Genomic DNA, 19,357 nt, shown 5'->3' on the forward strand with positions numbered 1-19,357 from the left:
CACTAAAGCAGATTTTCCAAAATCCTTAAAGGTTATTTTTGAAGCTACAGAAATGCGGGCCTGCAGCAGGAATGCTATTTGGTCACGTCATGCATGGGGGTGGTAAATTCTTGCTCCTTGTGAATGTAAGAGTGGCGTAGTCCATAATGCTGACAATACAGGAGTGGGAAGTTGCTCAATCATTTATAGGTTCACAGCAGGTGCTGAAAGGGGAGGGGGGGGGGGGTTATCCTGAAAGAAAGAATTACAGAAAAAAAAACCAGCACATTGCTATGACCATTAGAGCTGCTATTTCTACTTAAATACAGGATAAGTGTTTTAACACTTAACCTGCGGAGTCCAGACATTGCCGCTTTAATTAACCTTCATCTAAGTCACGCAGACGTCAAAGTGAAGTGCCGGAGGTCCTGTGTCTTCGGAATCCCTGCCCACCAGCATGACGCTTCCATCGGAGATGTGGACCTTCAGTTTTCAGGTAAGTCTCTTTATTTTCTATTCGTTTATATCACTTTTTTTTTTTTTGCAGGAATAAACCCTGTCGGATTTTTGAGCATCGGTGATCCGTACCCAACTCAAGTGGAGATAGTGCAAACTTGCCAACTTTTGCTCATTGGCCTCTGGGGGATCCAGGGGGAGGTGGGCGTGTGGGGGCGGAGCTCAATGAATCGCATCATTTTGGCTCTGCCCCCCAAGCAAATGTCACTATTTTGGCCAATTACAACAGGGGGTGGGGCCACAATGACACAAGAATCGCATCACTAAGCCCTGCCTCCATCCATTTCATTAACAAAGTGGGCTCTATCTGGGGGGTTGCCCTGCTCTCCCAGGATTCTCTAGAAATTTGGGAGTCTCCCGGACATTCCGGGAGAGTAGGTAACTATAGCGCCTTTAGGAGGTTGTAGTGTTTTTTTTCTAGAGTATTACATCTTCTTAAAGGTGGCAGAGAATGGGCATTGACTTATTCTTTTAATGTTTTCATGTATTTTTTTTTTCTTTATTTATTTACTCAAAAACTCCAAATAAGTCGAGGTCTTCAGTTTTAGTCTTCCGCCAGGTATATCCTGAGAACCCTTTATAAATGGTCCACAACATTTATAATACACATTGTCGTATATAAACATCTAATAATAAATAGCAAATAGCCAATCACAAGGGGATTTCTAGCGCTGGAGATTCTTCACCATCATTATATCATATTTGCATCTGCCCTGGCCACGCATAAATAGTACGGCTTGTCCCAGAAGCATGCATCTTTGTCCTGATCTGCCTCAGTTTGCAATTGCGCCAACATACCCTTAATGTACTCGTCCTACGTTAGAACCAGGGGCGGATCTAGAAAACTACCGTACCGGGGCGATTTTTGGGGGGGGGGGGGCGATTTAGGCCCCGCCCCTTTCTAACAGTTTAGGCTGCAGACGGCTGCACAGTATGTGCAGGTCCGTCCAGCCGTGACAGGCAGGGGACAGGTGCTGCCCCGGCTGCTCTGATTGTGTTTCAGAGCAGCCGGGCAGCACACTGTCCCTGCCTGTCACGGCTGGACGGACCTGCACATACTGTGCAGCCGTCGGCAACAAAGTGTCTGCTAGTGGGAGCCATCGCCCCGATCGGCCCCCCCCCCCCCCCTGGTATACGCCACTGGTTTAGAACGCTCCTGTCCCATCTATCTAGATGCAAGCTGTCATAAATGTGCAAATCTGCATGACCTCATATGCATTCAGCCAATTTTCTGATACGTGCAAGATACGCTACACGATCTGGTATAGTACCTCACACTGCACCGTATACCTCTGACGTAGTACTCACAATGCATCATATACCTCTGACATTAGTTACTCACACTGCACCATATACCTCTGACGAAGTACTTACACTGCACCATATACCTCTGATGTAGTACTCACACTGCACCATATACCTCTGACATAGTACTCACACTGCACCATATACCTCTGACGTAGTACTCACAATGCATCATATACCTCTGACATAGTACTCACACTGCACCATATACCTCTGACGTAGTACTCACACTGCACCATATACCTCTGACGTAGTACACTCACACTGTATCATATACCTCTGGTGGAGTAGTCACACTACACCATATACCTCTGACGTAGTACTCACAATGCATCATATACCTCTGACGTAGTACTCACACTGCACCATATACCTCTGACGTAGTACTCACACTGCACCATATACCTCTGACGTAGTACTCACACTGTATCATATACCTCTGGTGGAGTAGTCACACTACACCATATACCTCTGACGTAGTACTCACAATGCAACATATACCTCTGACGTAGTACTCACACTGCACCATATACCTCTGATGTAGTACTCACAATGAATCATATACCTCTGATGTAGTACTCACACAGCATCATATACCTCTGATGTAGTACTCACAATGAAACATATACCTCTAGTGGAGTACTCACACTGCACCATATACCTCTGATGTAGTACTCACAATGAATCATATACCTCTGATGTAGTACTCACAATGAAACATATACCTCTAGTGGAGTACATTGCCAAAACATTGAATATCCTTATCTATTTTATTTAGCTGAAGCAGGGCTAACACATACATCTGTATTGTAAATCATTTTAATGTCTTGTTATTTAAAAAGTAACACAAAGTTCCCATACACAGGGAAAACTCAGTCCAAAAACAAACAAACTTTAGAAATATTGTTCCTCTTTTATGTCTAAATCCTCTGCAGTTCTCATGTATGGGGAACTGAAAACAAACTTGTTTTTTAAGCATAAATTAGAATTGTGTCAAATAATGGTTTCTCCTTTAGGAAAGATGTGGGAGAAACATGAATATATCATCTGCATTGTTTCGTTCCCCCGCCTTAATTAATTCTGCTGTTTCGTGCCCCCTTTTCACTGCTGTTAATTACATTGTTATTATATTAAACGCACTGCACTTGTGGCTGCACGTGGTTTGCATTGAGGTGCCTGTGGTATATTACAAGTGCGGCTTCCAGCAATGAATGTGACTAATGAGGGCTGATGGGAACGTGCACAGAATGAAACATTTTCTCTTTTTTTTCATCTGTCTTTGATGGGTTATCATACAGAAGAACATGTGTCGGCTCACGTGGGATAAACATGTTTTTATTTTTTCCTTGATGGTTACATGTCAGGACTGTTTATCTGAAATCTTTTTTCATTTTGATATATTGAATTCAGTGCTATGGGGAGATTTACCCTTCCATACTGATAATATGATATACACGTGCAAAATTCAGGAGTCACATGGGCAATGCTGAAGTGTAAGAGCAGTTCTTAATCCTAACTAGGATGGTGCAATATCATCATCATCATCTATTTATATACCACCACTAATTCCGCAGCGCTGTACGAAGAACTCACTCACATTAATCCCTGCCCCATTGGAGCTTACAGTCTAAATTCCCTAACATACATACACACACACACACAGACTAAGGTCAATTTAATAGCAGCCATTTAACCTACCAGTATGTGGGGGGGGTTTTAGCGCGTGGGAGGAAACCGGAGCACTCGGAGGAAACCCACGCATACACGGGGAGAACATACAAACTCCACACAGATAAGGCCATGGTCGGGGATCGAACTCATGATACTAAGGCATCATGCTGCCCATTATATTATGTTTATACTTCTAGGGGGTTACAGTCTGCTATTTTCGCATTTAGAACTAGCACCGTCAAGGCACTCTACTCTTTTATGATACTTCATTACATTATATTGTGAATGAATAGGGTAATGCGACTTTTACATTTATAATAAACACTAGCCGTATCTCGGTGCTATAGTTGGACTATTGTTGCATTACCCCGTCTGACTTCTAGATGGTTCTGTTCGCTGTACCTTGAGATACGTGAGACTCAACATAACAGAAAGTCCGCAATTTTTACAACACAATTTATACACGTACATTTGGGACGCAACACTGTAATGAGACCCTATGACTGTATGACCAACATCATACCACAATAAAAGTCTAGGGGGTAAATGTATCAAACCATCTAAAAAGGTAAAGTGAAGATGTTGCCCATAGCAACCAATCAGATTCTAGCTATCCTTTATCTAGTACATTCTACAAAATGACAGCTAGAAGCTGATTGGTTGCTATGGGCAACATCTCCACTTTTCCTTTTTAGAAGGTTTGATACATTTACCATATTTTTTTCCATTATTCAACATTCCAAAGATTTTAATTATTTTCCAATGCTCAGCCCCCACCTCATCCAGTATCTCCGCTTGTGTCATTTATTTTGATGCTATAACTTTACTACCAATGCAAAATTTGCCACCTCTCTCTCTTTTTACCTTAATCTCTGCTCATGTCATCCCAGAGACATCGGTCCTTCCTAAGTGCTGCAACACAGTGGTTAGTATTGCTGCCTAACAGGACTGGGTTCATAAGTTCGATTCCAACCAGGGACTGACCTTTGTGGAGTTTGTATGTTTTTCCCATGTTTGCATGGGGTTCCTCCCACACTCCAAAAACATACTGGTAGGTTAATTGGCTATAGTCTGAGGTTCTGATAGGTAGTTTAGATTGTAAGCTCCAGTGGTGCAGGGACTAATATCAACGATTACATGCACTCTTTCATATGATTGGTGCTATATAAACAAACAATTATAATGATATAGGATACACACAGATTTCCTATCCATTTTCATGGTTTTTAATCAATCAGACCTGAGTAATATCTATACTAACAGAAATGCTATTGTTATTGATGTAAAAACATGACCCCAAAGTTCAACTATATCTGATGCTCAGAATAATAGCTTGATACAATGTTGCTTTAATCTCGTTACTGACTATGGTAACAGACCAGAGGGGAAATTGAGAGGGATCACTTTAAAGTTTGGCCAACAAAACTAAATCTAGACAATTCTCAACGGTGGATTCGTATATTTAACGTAAAGTAAGAGTGACTCAAATCACATGATTATTAAAAGTATTTTGATTCTTGGGCTTAATTCCTTTTTTAATAAGGGATTTAAATACAACAGAAAAAAATATTATCGCCCACTGTTTTGATTATTACACGTCGGATTGTGGGACTGTTTATGTTGTTTAATGCAAGCTGGTTTCTTTAAGCTTTTCTGACGCTGGCGAGTATTTCATAGCATTGACCAACGTTAGTGGTTCTCCCTCTGCCACTGTGAGTTCTTAGACTATCTGGGTGTTATAGGCCCCTAAAAACAGAATCTTGTCCCTCTATGCTGTATGAGCATTAAACACTCAGTCTCACTTCTCTGTTTCTATTATTGCAGCTGTTCCAACACAAATACCGTCTCGTGTTTCACAGCTGGGATTACATATATGGAGACTGGTGTTGGCGGAGCGACACAACCAATGCAAATCTGCTCACGTTGCCCACAAACTCTTTGCAGTCTGCTGGGGACTTTCCCTGAATGTTATCCCCAACAAGCCAGGCATGCTTAGTGTAACCAATTATATAATAAATACAGATGTACTACGCTGGATTTATTCATTACTGGAAAACAAAAAGGCACATTATGTATCAGGCCGAATCATTACTAAACTATTTATTTACTCTGGGAAGTAATTTGTGCCTCTGTTTTTCATTATGTCCTCATATTCTGAAATGTATTTAACCTTATGTCACCTCTGCAACCAATCAAATTTCAGCTCTTATCAGACTAAAGTTGTCCTAATGTAAGCCAATGTTTGGTTAGTCGCTCTTGTTGACAGCACTTGCGTTCTGCTTGCTCAGTGTTATTAAAGTTGCTGAATTTGAAGTGGAGGGTAGACTGAACTATTTTCAGTCTTCTGCATGGCTTAAGCATTTTTAAGTAAAGCGGTCATTTAACAGAACTCTAACGCAGGAGATATAGGTCATCACTGCGATGACAGATGATAATTAATGGGGCAAAATTGTGATTAATAGCCAATAAGTGCAGTTGTGATGCCATTAAATGTGTTTGCACACTGTCTACCTATTTATTCAGAACTGGTCATGGAATTACAGAGGATGCTGTGTTAACCTGGCAGATGAGGGACATTCTAACGTTTGCTTCAGGTGTGGCACGATCAAATGCCCTCCTATCAGCCTGATTGTGCCACAAGTTGAGTTCTGGCTCTATTGTTCTGTGTCTGCTCCTTTCTTTACCAATGGCCGGGGGAAGCGTTTACAGATAAACTGAGCAACCAGCAGCGGGAAAGGTGCCCAGTCGCAATGTTTGTCTAAAGATAAATATCTCTCTGTAATCGCTGCAAAAATCTTTATGGCGAACAAAGCCGTCTTCTGAGCCGTGTATATTTGGGCATTGCAGTGCTGAGGGCGAAACGCGTTTGGTGTAATTCGTAGTACAATACTCACGTGCAAAAAAAAATAAAGTTCATACTTATCTAATGTCGCAGAAATTGCTCATAAAGCATAACTTATTAGCGCTGTTTATGAAAGTGATAAGAAATTAAATATCAGAGCAGTTTATCAATTGAGTCCTACAGGAACGGCACCTCCTACAAGTGGCTGATTAACAAGAAGTTATCAGCGAAAGACTTCACTTCTGGGTTCTCTCCCGGCTGTAATCATTGCGCATCCATTGCCAAAAATCAGGCTTTAAAGGGTTGATCAATAAACGCCTGGGGGACTGAGGAAAACTACATGATAAAATCTTGTACATTTTCTGGAAACAGAGGACATGTTAATGAAGAAAGATATTTTCTTGACAATAGAATAAAAAAAGATGAAAAAGAGGACAAATTCTGCGGGGAAAAAAAAGGAACGTTGGAAATAAAGAGGACACGTTCTGCAAACTATTTTCTGGAAAGGAGATCTTGTCACCATAATCGTGTGAGTTAATTCCACTTCCGCTACTACAGTTGTTCAAAATTCAAAGAGAGCTCCTTCTCAGACATGTCCACATGCCCGATTCTGATTTCAGAAAATACACAATAAAGTATTTGCAGCATGGTGGTGTCTATGATGGAGATCCTGGACACACAGACATGCTTGGTCTTTGGCAATAATTATTTATCACCTTATACAAAGTGATAATAAGCTTTACAGGATTCCCTATATGACAGGTATGGCAAACAAGAAGGCAAAAATAGGACAGAATAAACATCTTCATTTGCTTCATAGTCTCTTTCACCCTAAAAAAGTATGTGAGGCCTAAAAAAGGAGGTTGAGGGTGGGAAAGATGGAGAAAAGCAACTCCCCTCTTATATCTAGTCTCAGTGCCTTTAGGAAAGCTATCAATTGCTGTGTAATCATAACCTATTTCTGATCACCTGTCTAAGGCTGAGTAGACAATTCTGTGTTTTCAGACGATTATCGGGCCAAACAGACAATAAACGGCTGGTTAACCCGATATCACAGTAGTGTGTAGCCTGGAACGATGAACGATTATCATTCCAAAGCCCATTGTATCGTTGATTGAGATTTTTAAACTGGACTAAACGTCTCGTTCAACAATGGAAGCTGTCGTTCCAATTCTGTAGTGTGTGTGCACTCTAACTAGAGACCATAGCAGGTAGACTGCAAGACGAGAGGATAACTCCATAAACAGCTTACTTTCAGATATTGAGACACCGCAGGGTTAATCAATGGGTCAAGGAGTTTAAAGTTCTAAAAAAAACACTTCCAGTTGAAATGTTTATTGTAGGATACATAATAAAACATTATATTAATCTTCAGGCTTAACCTTAGCCTTCTCTTAAAAGACGAACTTTGAAAGGCTAACCCTTTTTTCTATAGTGTTAGCACTGATAACAGCTGATTGTGTCTTCCACCACATCTCTGTTTAAAAGAAATTTTATGGATAGTATTAAAATTATCACCGCTTGGCCCCAAACTATGCAAATATTTGCCGGGAACCAGAAAAATTTGAGTTACGAGATTCGGACAATTTGAAGTCACTGAGGCATATTCATGGAAACGAGAGATGTCTCTGGCTTCACCTGTTTGACCAATACATAAACTACATGGTATTCCAGAGAATATAGTTTCTGAAAAAGGTTCCCAGTTTACTTCCAGGTTTTATAGAGCATTTTGTTCAAATTTAGGGAACCATCTGTAATTTCCTTCCACAGACCAATGGTCAATCTGAACGTCCCAATAAAGTCTTAGAACATAATTTGAGGTGTAACGCTTCTTATTTAGATGAATAATTGGTCGGAGTTTTTGCCTTGGTCAGAGATTGCGTGCAACAATTCCTATCATACTTCTACTGGTATTTCACCTTTGTATTGTGCCGATGGAATCCACCCAAGGTCATTCTAGTTCTCTGTTATGGAGTCGTCTGATGTTCCTGAGGTTAGTCAGACTGCTCATGGGTTAAAATCAGTATGGAGATAGGTTAAGTTATCATGGGCAGACTTTGCTTCTCAGTGTTTTGCTCATCACCATCGTAGGTGTTTTAAATTTAAAGTTGGTGATAATCTAGCTCTCTATGAGAAATATCAAGTTGCGACCTTACAATATTATTAAGAAAGTAAATCCATTTTCATTTAAGCAGGTGTTTCCGTTATCTATGAGGATTCACAGTTTTCCTTTCTCTGTATTGTAAAAGGTCGATCACGTCAACCCCAGTGGAAGTTGATGGTCAACCTGAATATATGTATGCAATTAAGAAGTTTTTATATTCTAAGCAGCTCATGGGTCAGCTCCATTATATTGTTCATTGAAAATGATGAGACATCCTGGGTTCCCTCTATTGATGTTTATGCTGAGAGGTTGAAAAAGAGCATTTTATAAAAAGGTCAAAGAGAAACCCCATTTTAGGGGTTCATTGACCCCTTCTCAAGGGAGGTACCATAGATGGGCTCCACCACTTTCATCCCCCTCCATGCATGTTTGATCGGTATTATGGATGCATTACAGCAGATGGGCGAGCGATGCAGTGTGATCGCACTGCAGTAAAGCACTAATAGGTTAGGCAGCTTGCTTGGAGCCTCCTGATTGGCTCCCTGCTCTTTATACTCAGCTCTGCTGTGCTTAATATAGGTACAGTCACACTGTTTCCGTGAAATGCCTGCCTGTCTCTGTATCATGCAGTTTCTAGTTCTGACCTCTGCTTTGGACTTGGATTAATCTATGGATAGCTGCCTGCCTTGACCTCTGCTTTGGACTCTGACTATTCTCTGAATTGCTGCCTGCCCTGACCTTTGCTTTGGATTCTGACTATTCTCTGAATTGCTGCCTGCCCTGACCTTTGCTTACACCGTGACCACTGGATTAAACCTTGACAGTTCCTTGGAGGCTACTCCGGAATGAGCCCCTATTAGTATATGTCTGAGAGCAATCGATTACCGGTAAGCACCTACCACTCTAAAGGAAAGGGGATTGCTAATGGTGAACACTACGACAAGCCTGGTTCTAGGGGTGCATTCTAGTAATTTAGACATCTGGCCTCACTGGTTGTCATGATGATAATAAATCAATTAATTTGCAATTTCTTCCTAGTCATTATTCCCTAGGCTGACATACCATTCCCCCAGTTTAGAGTGTCTTTGAATCCCTCAAAACAGTGCAGCTTGGCGTGATGGCATTTTTTTTTTCTTTGATAATTGATTGTAAAAAAAATAAAAAGGTACAAAAGTTTTTCCCCTGTCCAGATTACACCACCGGTTATTATTTCGTATTGGATTACATACTGAAATCTTGAAACTATTTCTACCCTATTTGCCCGAATAAAAAACATTGGGATAGAACCAGAAACTTCACATCATTCAGAAAGAACAAACCACATCTGCTCAGGCCAAATGCAAACTTGCCTCCAACTGTGTAGTCAAGTACTAGGAAAATGCTTCCTATCTCATACCAGCAGCATATCACAGATAGCTGAGTTAGTAGTAAAACCTGAGGCACTTTACATTCCACTAACTGCACAAATATCTCTATTGCATAAGGGAACCTGTGAGTATGGCGTCAACTAAGAGAAATGAAACTGATGGAAAGAGATCGGTCACAGAGAACTAGTGTAACCGGGAGAGAATTCACAAAACAAAGAAAAGCTGGGTGTTTCCACTGAGCAAATATGTCCGAGAAGAGATTGCTTTCCTCTGGAAGAGGGCAATGCAGAGCTACAGAAAAAACTCAGTTACTCAAATCCCTCTTATGTCTTCCTTTGTATGAAGAGTCAACTAGGCAAGAAGTGCTGTTTACAGGAGAAAGGACGTATGGAAACCAGCGTGAAACATTGATGATGAAACAAGATACTCTATTGTGAGGATGTTTTTCTCACTAGTCCACGATCTAGGGTAGAGGTGATCAGTTCAGCAGATGTTACAATGTCAGACACCCAGCGGTGTTGACCATCTCAGCCAAAACACTTAGGGGTAGATTTAGAGGAGGTGTTGCCCATAGCAACCAATCAGATCCCAACTATCTACTATTTACATTTTATTTGATGTTTCCCAAAAGAAACGTAAACACCGTTTTTTTTTTCCTTTTTCTCTCTCTAACTTGTTTTCTCAGTGGTTTTTTTTCCTTTTTTTTGTTGATTTTATGCCCTGCGTCCCTTTATCACACTCAATATGCGACGCCAAAAATACTGCCACTGAAAACAAGCAAAAAAAATAAAAACTTGCCAGAGCTCGTTGTACTCATCTACTCTCCTTGATCTTCTTGAGAAGCAACGGCGCAATTCGTTGTGTATCCCATCATCAACGCCCAGGGCCCCAAATCCTAGCCGTGATGACGCAAATCATGTTGTCACACACCCCCTCCCTCTCATGCCATAGACTAGCATAGCACAAAGTATTTTTCTGTGTTTCATTAGAAGCGCAACAACCAGGGGAGGGCTGGCAAATTTTAGCTCAGGGGGTAAGACTGGGCTTTTAGGAACATTATAAAGAAAAAAAAAAACAGGTGACCCAGTCCAAGGTAGCCCACTATGGGACCGGCCCGGGGTGGCGGATGCCCCCCTGCCCCCCAGCTCAGCCTGCCACTGATGACAACTGATGATAAAAGAAACACGCATTTGACTAGGACTGAAAGACCAAATTCTGAAAGCCGTCGCACTCATGTGCATGATTGGAAAGATAGGCCTGGCATAGTGGCATTACTCCTTCTTACTAAAACCAAGGAATAAAGTCCGTCCCCGGCCCTACCTATGGAGCTGTCATATAGAGGTCTATTAAAAACTACGGATAGCTTCCCCGTTTCATCGTCTGGTTTGAATGTGATTTCGAGCCGTCTTTTGGCTTCAGATAAAGGAGAGGGGGGTTCCTGAGAGGGCCAGTCTCTTTATTGTATCTGGGGACATATTTAATTAACACTAAAGAAGGAGATGTCCTTTAAGAGGGGCGATACAAATGAAAATTAAAAGCAATTAAAATAACGTGAAAGTTAATTAAGTCAGTGTCAAATAATGAATAAACGCAACTTTAAACCTAGACAGTTTTCAAGCCACAAATAGGGTAAGTTTGATTGACGGCATGTGGTATTTTCATGTAGTGTTTGTTTAAACTTGCTCCTGGCTTAGCAGACAGACTTTCTGAGGACAGTCTGTTTACACTGAGTGAGACGTCACAACGCACTCAGTGACCTGCAGATGTGACTGCGAGCTCTCTGTAATGCTCTCTAGTTATGTGCTGACTCACATACACAAATGTTATAGATCTCGTCCTGACCTTTACCTATATGATAATGATGTATTTATAGGGTAATATATAAAACACAGAAAGCAAGAAAAAAGTATGAATCGTTATAACACACCTGAATGATTCCTTTCCACAATGTTGTCCTCCAGTTTTCCCATTTGCAAAACCTAGGTTGATTTAGGTCATTAATAAAAAAGCTTGAGGTTCCCCATTTGCACCCGTGCGAAACATCTCGATCATAGAACATGATTGAAGCTGTTCGATCTTGCCAAATTTAGCTTGATTTTTTTTAATCAATCTAAAATTCTAAAAATTTTGTCAACTTTTAGCACCCATATTTAACACCGACCCACCCCCCACATTGTATTATTAGCCCCTACAATATATATATATCTCCCATGAATCCCACATTACATTAATAGCCCTGACATTTAATAAAGAGAGCCACCGGGTTCTGACTCTTTAAATGAATATCCCTCACATTGCGTAAATAGCCCCCGCCATTACAGTAATTTCCCAACTACATTACATTAATAACCCCACATTACATGTATAGCCCCACTATAAATGCTTAATAGCTCCCACATTACATTAATAACTCCACTATATAACCTTAATAGCTCTACCTTAAAAGCTCCCTCCGCTGCAACCATTAAAACTAAACTGGGGTGCAGTAAGGGTAGGACCACATTTTACAAACAAGAAGAAACTGGTCCTCTATAATCCCCTATAGTAATATGTTATAGAACACTAGGACATTGTATATAGCTACTTTACAAGGCACTCTGTATTTAAAACAGGGAATGTTAGCACCATATACTGCATTATATGTTAAGCTGGTGAACCTGCACCAAAGTATACAAATATGTCTATTCCCTAAACATCAAAAGATGAATTCTATGTTATCCAGTGAACAAATTATATCGGTCACAGAGATTGTCATGAACTCTTGATGCAAGGCCTAGCAGACTTTTCACTAGTAGCAGCTGCCTTTCTGCTAGAGCTCAAATTCCTTAACAACTACTCACATGACCCCAGGTTTTATCCATGAAACACCTTCCAAAAGATTATGGCTCTAGTGCTTGGTGTTGGGTGCAAAAAAGGAGGTTTTAATTTGTTTATTAAATTTTTGTGTTTTGCATCAGTGCTATTCACTTTGCACAGACCCTCACCCCTCTGTCCCCCCATTGCTAGGTTACCAGACACTTTGAAAAAAAAAACCCCACTGTACATACTTTCAATGTCAGCCACTTTTCATAGGCCATCATTAAACAACCCAACCCAATTGTCAGCCAGTAAGCTAACTTACCAAGAGGTACCCCATAAAGCCTCCAATGGCAATACAGCACCATCACTCCCCATCAGCTACTGATTCCAAACATGCCTCTCAAACAAACAATACAGAAGTGGAAGTTGCTCAATCAATTTATAGGTTCATAGCAGGTGCTTGAAATGGCCTGGTTATCCAGCATGCTATGGTGTCAGTAGCTGATGGGGAGTGCTGGCGCTGTATTGCCATTTGGAGGTGTTTGGGGTACCTTTTGGTAAGTTAACTCTCAATTTAAAAACACATATGTATGGCCCAAATATAAGGTGTCTCATTGTTTAGAGTTAGGACCACCCTATTAGCATAAGCGCCGTGACGAGGCGGGTGGCTTACCATACATTTGCAAATGTGTGCAACTGAGATTTCTGCATTTACATGTACAAATAGAAATAGCAGCCCTTTTGCTGGTTATAACAGTGTGCTGGGGGATGTTTTTCTCTGCTGTGTATATATATATATATATATATATATTGTACTCCACTAATAATACATACAGACCAGAGTAAGTGCTTGCGCTATGCAAGAAAGATCATCTTTCTTCACATTTTACTTATTAATACTGGTCTAAATGCTGCTGTCTAGAATTCTCCTTGTAAACCAGACAATATAAAATAGACCTAAGTTGTATTTGGTATAAACATAAAAGAGAGACCAGGATCAAATAGAGTGCCTGGTTTACAGGACAAAGACATAGCCTATTATATGTCCTCACACTTCTATCATTTATATAACAACGCTCTCCACTCGAGGATTGTTGCAGGATTTAGCATAACACAATGATCAAACCCGTGCGTAGCCGCTGATCACAAAACATCAATAGAACACAATGTAGCTGTGAGCAATTGATCCCCATAATAGATATGCATCTAATAAACTCTCCAGCAGGCAGGACCAGCCTACTGTGCATTCCTTGTTTTCATGTATGGACAATGGCCATTTAATTACTGGTTTCATAATACTGCAATTACTCACATTCAAAGGGAATGTATAAAGGAAAACATTGGAGGAAGCCAAAGGAATATTAACTAGTGCGGAGGACATGAATATTGAGCTTGTTTGGGTTGAGTAATAGGGCAAAACTAAATGCAGATCTGTGGTATGATTATGTTATTGATTGGGGGCTGAGCTACATTATAATGGGGACGATGCAGTTTATGCAAAAAAGACTAACTCATTCTACAACAGGGATAGATGTATCAAGCCTTCTAAACAGGACAAGTGGAGGTGTTGCCCATAGCAACCAATCAGATGCTAGCTATCATTAAGCTTCTAAATAGGAACAGTGGAGGTGTTGCCATAGCAACCAATCAGATTCTAGCTATCATTAAGCTTCTAAAAAGGAACAGTGGAGGTGTTGCCCATAGCAACCAATCAGATTCTAGCTGTCATTTATTTAATATGTTCTAGAAAATTATAGCTAGAATATGATTGTTTGCTATAGGCAACACCTTCACTTCTCCTTTTTAGAAGGTTTGATAAATCTACCCTTATATAATGATGTTTTATTTCAATTATAGCCGAGTGCAGTAGCAGCAAAAGTTGCGGCAGAACAGGCCGTTTTCCAGAGGTGTGAAGTTCCAGCAATACAGTGTTTGGGCTCCAATTTTGCTTCGACTTCCGCTGAACGCCAATCAGCGTTATATTTCTAAACCCACCTTTCGCAGAATTTATAAATATCTGGGGCTGCAGCAATCCATTCATTCTGCTGGGTGGTGAGGTTTGGTTGTGGTAGGACTAACACAACTGAGAATTGCAACAAAATGATAACGTCTGCTTTTTGTTGCCACAAAACAAATTGTGTAGAGTAAATGTGATACCGAGGTAATGAATGACACATTATGAAGATATTTTTTTATCTTTGCTCTTTCTTACTCTCTTTTGTCATTTTTTGTTGTTGTTAAATTTCAACCTTGGCATCTACTACGGCGTACGGGTTTCATCCGCCAATTGCAGCTCAGTCTACGTGGTCGAAAAAAATTCTGCATTTTGGTGCTGTTTTAGAGAATATCTTTATGTGCCAAATATGCTCTCTGCACCATGACAGCAAATTGCTTTTTCGACAAAAATGATATCTCGCTGCCCCACGCTCCTACTCACCAGCTCTTACTCAGCCTTATTTTCTGCCTGCCTCATGTACCCACGTCTCTTTTATATTGCAAGCATCTCACTCTTTCCTCTGTAGACTGGTAGTCCAAATTCCTGATGCTCGTGTTTCTGCAACTGCTGCAGTCACGGATTGAAAAAATAAAATCATAAATGAATATCTTATATATAACTTAAAGAGGATCTTCCCTTGCAGAGAAAATTGTTTTCCTGATAGATTTATTTTTGACATACTGCAATAGAGCTGCTGTGTCTCCTATTACCCCTTGAAGCAATGGTGTTGTCAATGCCCCTCCCCCACATCCCATGAAGATCATTGGGGAGGGGCATTGACACCCTCTAAGCCTGTTTGATAGAGGCCCAACCTAATTTGAGAGAAGAGTGGGGCAATGAACCGTTAGGTTCTTCGTGAGGGAAACTTTGTTTTATCATATCTTAGTAAACTCAATTCAAAATCTTTAATTTAGTTCTTTAAAGTTATTTAAAAACTAACTGAAACAAGATACTATTGATTTTTTTATATATCCGTAAAGGACATCTAAACATCAGTATTGACATTTTCAGATATTAGCCATGAAGATAAAGTACATTGTTCCGTGTTAACCTAACATTCCACAGTTCTTTTAAAAAAAAAACAATTATTATTTCCTCTCTAATCCAGTACAGACATCTGATGCTGTCCTGATGCAGGTGAAAAAAATGAAACGCCATTAAATTGAGTTACGGTGACATAACTAGCTCTGCCCCTGTGTGTGAATTCACCAATCTACACAGTGCATTTCTTCAAAGCAAGTTTGTCAACCTATCAGTCACTCTCTGTCTGCTGTGTTTAGAGAACCTCCTTCCTCCGTACATGACAGTCTTCTGTACAGTGAAAGAGAGCGTTGGTGGAGATATTTAGTTTAATATAAGCACTCTTCATTTCATATATATAATTCAGACCAGTAATAGCCAGACTTTGATATAAGTTAAATAGCGTTTTTACTTGTTCTTATAACTTTATAGTCTACCTTCATTCTCCTGTAAGCTTCTCCCTAATGCCAGACTATTCCTTCCTAATTTCTAGAAGAAAGCTGGTCCCACCTTAAGGACAAAGAAAATGTCATTTTAACAGAAACCTTGATAAAAAAAAAATGTCCAATGTTTAAACTAGGATTCCCCAAACTTCCTCGGGAAAACCTTAATGGAAGTTAAAAGTTAATGGAACACCAACAAATCAATCTTCTTTCTAAGTTCACATAAGCTAATGCTGTTGATTTAGGAATAACAGTGTTATCAATCATTTAGGGCACAGTCAGTAATTCATCTCCTCTCTTACAGTTTTTATCTGTCGCTGTATCTTGGTGCAGATTGTGGAAGGTCCACTCACAAACAAAGTGTAGCTGCCACAACCTCTTGACCTCATTGAGGCAAATAGTGGAGACAGGTCCGACTTCTTTGGATCTCAGCAGGTGCAGGATGAACTAGCACAAACACCAGATAAGAAAACAAGAATCTGCAGACGCAGAAATGGAAGCGGTGACACGGTGCGTTTCAGACTCAAAGCATCAGGTGTGATGTTATATACGAGTGATAGGCAACCTGAGGGGTCTCTCACCTGCAAAAGGGTCGGACATTACCCTTGATCCATACTTGCCAACTTTTCCTCGTTGGCTTCAGGGAGATCCTGGGGGAGGTGGCGTGCGTAGGCGGGGCTTAACGAATCACATCATTGATGATATTATTATTATTATTAATTTTTATTTATAGGGCGCCACAAGGTATCCGTAGCGCCGTACAAGGACAAACAATGGCACAGTACAAGGTGAAACAGCACAGTACAAGTAACAGTAAGCACTATAACTCTGGGGGCTCAGGCACAGCATGAAAGAGAGGGAGGGAGGGGAAAAGTGAGTACAGGCAGGTAACTATGATACGATATATGCGTCATTAAGCCCCCCTCCGTCACTTATCTATTGCGGGGGCGAGAACCGGGAGGTTGCCCTGCTCTCCCGGGAGCCCGGAAGGTTTCCTAGAGAAATGCCGGAGTCTCCCGGACATTGCAGGAGAGTAGGCAACTATGCGTTAAAGAAAAGCAGCTAATGAATCTCTAGAGACTGAAGTGTCTTTTACATTTCTGTCTCCATTGCTGAAGTCATGTTGTCTTACCTGTCAGTCTTTGATTAAATCTTGGTCTCCATGAAAATGGCCACCTCCATAGGCAACAATACATGGACATAGGACACAATTTCTGAACTGTGTCATCATGACTTTAAAACACACACGTACAACACAAATATGGCTGCTTTTATTGTTACTTGTACCAAAAATTTGGATACTATTGGCTTAGACCCTGGTATCAAGAAAAGTAGCATTGTTAATTTATTCTCTATATTTTATAGGGTCACCAATACCCGCCCCCCTCACTATGCACACATACATACGCACACACACACGTACACACCCACAGCACACACATCATCATCAACATTTATTTATATAGCGCCAGCAGATTCCGTAGCGCTTTACAATTGGGAACAAACAGTAATTAAACAATACTGGGTAATACAGAGACACACACATACACACACACAAAGCTTACACACACACATACAGGGCCAGATTAAGGGTTCAGGCCACCTTAGGCTAATACGCTTGAGGCGCCCCCTTGTCTTCCAGGAAAGGTCTAATACGCAGCAGGTAATAAGAACTCATCCTTAATTTAAAAATCCCTCTTCCTTCACCTCCCCTATCACCAATGTTTATGTTCCCATGTTTTCGAAACTCAGCTCCACTTGGCTTTTTAAGGGTCACGGCAATCTTAGTCACTGATTTTGTTTTCATTAAAATCAGCACTGTATAGCAAAACGGAACAAGCGCTACTGAGGGTGAGGATGTAGAGGGGACGCCATCCTTGTCTCTTCTACACCCTTATCCTGAAGCGCCCACCCAAGGATGGCTCATTGTCTTCAGCCTTCACCATGCCATACGTCAAGATTAAACCTTACTACATTTTTCTTTCAGGTTTTCTTTTTACTTCGGAGAACTGTTCTCTTATGTTTAAAAAAGAATTTCAAGTTATACCTCTCCATGTCTAAATTTTGTCCACCCAAAATTTTCACCAGGTCTTAAAAATTTATAAAATAAATATATAAATTAACAGTCATATTATAACTGTGTCAACTGCCCCTGTATACATCTTTGGCAGTAAATACAACCTTTGTCTTCCTCATACCAGTCCAATGACTCTAGCACATTGCTCAAATACAGTATATGTGACTGGTACTTAATGTTTTCTTTTCTTTGTTCCAGTGATTACAGGTGACACCATTCCCAATATTTATAAATACCAGCACTGTAAACACTGTGCGAGAACAGACATGTTGTACTCTTTGCTGGTTAATAATTGCTTAGTTTATGAAGGATTATACCGCTTATTCTATTCAGGAAGTCTGCGACGTCACCAATGAGAAAAACATTGCAAGTAGTAACAAAGGTAATGTAAATACCGTAGCAATTACATTACTCCTTATATAATATCACTAGGGCTCAGTTACACACCTGCGTGTTTTATTGACAATGATTATAATGGCACTAAACCTAAAAAGTTATATGTCTTAGTGGTATGTAAACTATATTGTTTCATATTTACTTTGGAAACTGGAATAACTCTGCTTACTATGAAAAAGGCATAAAAGTTGGTCACTGTACTAATGTATGCCAAATTTCCGTCAAAGTCCGTCCCACATGCCAACTCGCTGTATGGTTAAGTTAATGAAATGTTGTTGTTTTTTATTTTAGAAAATAGTGTTATAACAAATGCTATAATAACACAGTTATATAGATGAAGTGATTTACATGTGTAACCAAGGGGCCAAAAATTATACGTATGTCATGGATAATTAAGAAAATAATCTATTAATGTGGTTGTGACCTATTCTGCTTTTTATTGCCCAGTTACTGGTGATTTAATGGGGTGTCACTCCTGTCTGCCAGAGTCACCACCTTCTCTACTTCAATCCACAACCCTGCTTGGACAACACACATATATATATATATATATATATATATATATATATATATATATATATATATATACATAGATAGATAGATAGATAGATAGATAGAAAGATTGATATAGATATAAATATATATAAATATATATATATATATATATATATATATATATATATATATAAAATCTGCTTAGGTGTAAACTCAGCATGACCATTTTAGGCTAGGGGTAGGCAACACAGATTTATAAATGGATTGCTAAGCCATTGGTCATAGACACAGGAAAACAAAGTAGTTCACTACGGAACATTTGGGATAAGAGATGACTTTAGAACTCA

The 19,357-nt window shown here is 40.0% G+C and overlaps 1 long non-coding RNA gene across 2 annotated transcripts in view; it reads right to left on the reverse strand.

Moving 5' to 3' along the window:
• The window catches only part of LOC142100197 (uncharacterized), a 61,869-nt gene extending 46,732 nt beyond the window's left edge, over positions 1-15,137 (reverse strand). For both annotated transcript variants that reach the window (XR_012678762.1, XR_012678764.1), the window contains exon 1: positions 15,021-15,137. This is a non-coding gene — a long non-coding RNA (uncharacterized LOC142100197). The remainder of the gene's footprint in view (positions 1-15,020) is intronic.
• Positions 15,138-19,357: the final 4,220 nt, after the last annotated feature.

The sequence above is a fragment of the Mixophyes fleayi genome, chromosome 8, assembly GCF_038048845.1.
Source record: "Mixophyes fleayi isolate aMixFle1 chromosome 8, aMixFle1.hap1, whole genome shotgun sequence".
Taxonomy (NCBI): Eukaryota; Metazoa; Chordata; class Amphibia; order Anura; family Limnodynastidae; genus Mixophyes; species Mixophyes fleayi.